The following is a 4,500-nucleotide window of genomic DNA, read 5'->3' as shown; positions in this document are numbered from 1 at the left end:
CGCAGTGGTGCAAAAACTTTGAACAAATAAAATCGATACAAAATTTAAACAGATGTAATATTATTAATATATTTTATCCTAATACAAGTAAACATGTACACATTATATGATATAATATATGATATAAAAGTTGTGAACTTTTTAATATTAAATATTTTACATGGAAACGTGATATCTTTCTTTATTTCATTCGAATGAAATTACAGGGTATACAATGGTTTATATGTAGTATGATATAAAAGTTGTGAACTTTTTAATATTAAATATTTTACATGGAAACGTGATATCTTTCTTTATTTCATTCGAATGAAATTACAGGGTATACAATGGTTTATATGTAGCCCAAGACTTTACATGATTCTGTTAGACGATTTCGACTGTTGCTTTCAGTATTTACAGAACAGAAATAAAGTCTTCCATTTCCCAATACAAGCGGTTATTCGTTAGATAGAGCATAAGTCAAACGTGACCATAAACTTTGCTTGAAATCGTGTACATATTACTCGTTAATAATTTTAATAAATTGAACTTAACACATCAATGGAATTGCATTTTTAAGTAGTGCCTTAATACCATCATCTATGGCTTTTAGTAACGTTTGTTTTACTACAAACAAAATAAAGTGCAAATTGTGTAACTAAATGGGACTATATCTCGCACCTACCGTATAATTTACACAATCTATTCTGCTACATTTTTATGATTAATGTTCCATGAAAATAAAAATATACCTTATTATCGGCGACAAAACTACATATAAAACTAAAATAGTGAAAGCTTTTAATATATATGTGGGTTAGTAGAATTGTTGGAATATGGTGTCAGTAGAACCAGATGAATTGAAATTGTTGCAGAGTAGCTTAACAATAAGGACACGTGCAAGAAAACGCATTTACGCTATTTTGGAATGTTAATCCAGGCAAAATCAGATAATAAAATAACAATTACTAGGAAAGTAAATGAAATAATTACCTCTACCTTACAATATCATTCTGATTTCCATAATCGCGCGTTTGTTCAATAGAATTGTTATGACTATTGTTACTCGAAAGTTACTGTATGTACAGATAGAAGTCTATAGCATTTTCTCCCTTTCACGCTTAGACTAGTTTCATACAAAATGCAGCATGTATACTTACTTTTATTTCCTATTATTGTAAATAATTTTAATAGTAGTAATTTATTCTTGTCACTAAACATTTATTTTTGTCTCTCATGTAAAGACTCGTAAAAGAAATATTTATATCTCTGACGTGTAAACCTCGATATTGATTCGTCTATTGTTTACCTCTTTCTCTCTCTTTTTTTAACTATAACTTTTCCGGAGACCGGATACAAAAGTTGAAATGATATGTATCATTCTAAAGTTCCCTTCTCTTTGCGAAAATAGTAGGTTCTGCGAAAATAACGACGATGTAGTGATTATGAATGTAATCGAGTTCAAATAAATACTAAATTAAATTAAATAAAATTGTACTACGACAAGATCGACGCTTGAATCGTGCAAGTTTCGTATACTTATACATACGTATACCGTTATATGACCTTACATAAATAGTAACATTATTAACTATACATAACTACAGTGGAAAAAACAAAAGGTCATGCACGTATTGTCGTTATTACATTGCGGGCAACGTAAAGGCTGGTCTACAATACATGGAGTAAGCTGGAGTAAGGAGTAGGAGTAAGGAAATAAATCCATTTTATTTCTTACTCCTACTTCAGCTCTTAGGCTTACTCTCGGTGAATCAAAATGCCATCAATCAGTGTTACAATTATTTTAAAAATCATGCCCGTATTTCAGCTTCCTTACACCAAAAGCTACAAGTTAGGGCTCTCTCTTACTCCTTATTCCACGCTTATTCCACGTATTGTAGACCAGCCTTAACGTTGCTACGGTTAGAACGCAGAATCATTACGCTGTCCGATGTAACGATGTAATCCGATAGCGCGGCTATATTATACCCTACGATTCGCGTTCGCGTTCAAGTCTTCTGCTAACGTGTGCAAATCATTTAAGTTAATTCACCGAGAACAAGTAATCGGATGTACAATCTCATCGAAAACCAGAGATTTGTACGCAAAGCAACTGGTGGGTCATCTCAATGTTGAAATTCAGCGGTGGAAAACGCGATGGCATTGACATATTTATGCTTAATCATTCACGATGGATTCGGCGGGAAGGTCATTTTGTTCTGCGCTTCGAGGGCTCGGAGCTTCTGGAGCCTGTACATTGGATCCATCATGTCCTTGCCGTCACCGGCCACGGCTGGAGTCTCGGTAGTTTCTGTATAAATCAGTTAACCCTACAAAAATTGTCATAAATATTAAACTGCTGAACGTTTCTTGAAAAAATTAGTACTAGATCTATTAATTAACTAACTTGCACCTATACAAGTTCTTGCTAAAAATAAATAAACTCTCTCAAGGATAAATGAAATCATGTAGAAATACATGACAGTTGTATATGTATATGAAGTTGTAAATATATACATGTGTGTATATATATGTATATAAATACATTCATTGTATAAATTAATGATACATTGAAACCCATTGAACATACATATGTCCCCCCATCACGAGGTATCTATATTTATATCGAAAAGTGCAAATTGGAATACCGTACCTATCCCATTGACATACCCAACCAGCTGGTGCCGCATCTTGCTCTAATCTTTCCAATTCATGATTTGTATTAGTTAGCTATTTTTGAAAGTAACTGTCCTCTAAGCTACCTGCCGTCCATGCAGTAGATAATGTCTGTAATGAATACAATTTACATTAAGAAAATTTATATTGACGCGTTTACTATATGCTAACGCACAGCTCCGTCTCCTTGTGTGCTTCGTCGCATTCCTTTTGACTTTCTGCACATAATTGAGTTTGCATTCCCGCATCGCCATCCTCGGCACTGCGTGAGGTAGTTTTAGCGCTTGTAAGATCGCTGCTGTTGTCATCTTGAATTGTACTTTCGTGATACGTATTGTTACTTTCTTAATTTTATTGGATGTAACTGAAATTAACGAGAAATACTTCATACAAGTAATTTTAAGAAATAGGATGCAAATACATTTACATATAAATCACTGGAATAAAATTAGATAACATAATCGATAATACCATCAAATGCTATTCGCTTCTTTCTTTGAAAAGCTTTACCGCACACTTGCATATCCTCCAGAAATATATTTATCTTAGATTTATCTTCGTCCGTTTTCGAGTCCTTCTCCTGTTTTTTCATGATCGTTCTTCGTCTCTTGCGTATCTTCGTTGTTGTCGCCGCACTGATCGGGAACTTGTACGTTGCCAGAATTTTTCGCGGAAGCGTCGTGAGTATTTTTCAACGAGCTTGTTACGTTCCTTACGTTTACGTATTCCTCATTCTGCACAATCGGAAACAAAGGCTTTATTTCTTGCTTGGGCCTAACTTCTTCTCCATCTGAATCGTCCCCATAACCAGGTACTAAGGACACGTTGAGGTCCAATTTCGGAACTATGTCATGTGTATTAACGTGTTTTTTAATTTTACTCCCCGTGAGAAACTCTTTTTCACCTTAAACTACACTACTCTTGCTGTCCGATTCGATTATTTCACGCTCTTCGAGCTCTTCGGGATTTGTAGTGTTCAATACGTCAGTTGAATCAGATTTATATGAATGAAGCAAAGTTTTGGTAGACGCTTGTACTTCCGTAGGGCAGAAGGCAGGTCCGATTTCGATACTTTTTAGATACGGGGTAGAGCTGGACTTTCCAGGCTCGGATGAAGGCATCGATATCTTATTTTCATCCGACGAATTATTTTCCTCCTCCGAGTCACTTCCGTCGCTACCAAAAGATGTTATCATCTCTATGCGTCTGTAAGATTACAATACGTTCTTTAAGTGTATCAAAACACTACAATTCTATTTGAAATACAATTTCTATACTATACCCATCGTCTGAACATCATTCTTCGTCGGAGATTCGTTCTTAATTTCTGGTTTGCTTTCCGAACTATTTTTCTTCGCAGTTTCATTGTGTAGAAATCTGTTGTGATTTCTCGCGACCACTTCCTGTGGTATCATACCTTCAGGTATATTTGCCTGAGACTGCCGATCTGCAACCAACGCTTGTCGATAACATCCTATCTTGTTAAATATTAGAGGTAGAAAAATTTATGAAATACATGCGACACATCCGACTGCTTTTGTAACAATTGTAGTTCTTCTGGCATGTCCCACATTACCTCGTTAGTTTTGGTATGCCAGTAGTACGGATAACCAGTCGACTCGTCATAGCATTCTTGCCACACTGAAACGCAGACATTTAAATATTCCACAATAATAATCGTAATGCGCATCCGATTGTCTGTAGTCATTTGAGACACTTACGTGTTTCCTGGTTTGTTTGATGCGCAAACCGCAAAACTGCCTTAGTCGTTGAACTTGGAACACTAGCGACGTTCGGATTAGCTTGCTCAGGACCAATAAGCTGAATTTCCTACAAATAAGCTAA

The 4,500-nt window shown here is 35.3% G+C and overlaps 1 pseudogene; it reads right to left on the bottom strand.

Annotated features, from left to right (window-relative positions):
* Window positions 1-1,764: 1,764 nt before the first annotated feature.
* On the bottom strand, window positions 1,765-4,488 carry LOC105555649 (annotated as a pseudogene).
* Between the last annotated feature and the right edge of the window lie 12 nt (window positions 4,489-4,500).

The sequence above is a fragment of the Vollenhovia emeryi genome, unplaced genomic scaffold (assembly GCF_000949405.1).
Source record: "Vollenhovia emeryi isolate VEMERY1.0 unplaced genomic scaffold, V.emery_V1.0 DF940923.1, whole genome shotgun sequence".
In the NCBI taxonomy this organism is placed as follows: Eukaryota; Metazoa; Arthropoda; class Insecta; order Hymenoptera; family Formicidae; genus Vollenhovia; species Vollenhovia emeryi.
Note: the sequence above shows the minus strand (reverse complement) of the source record. Positions and strands in the feature narration are given on the sequence as shown.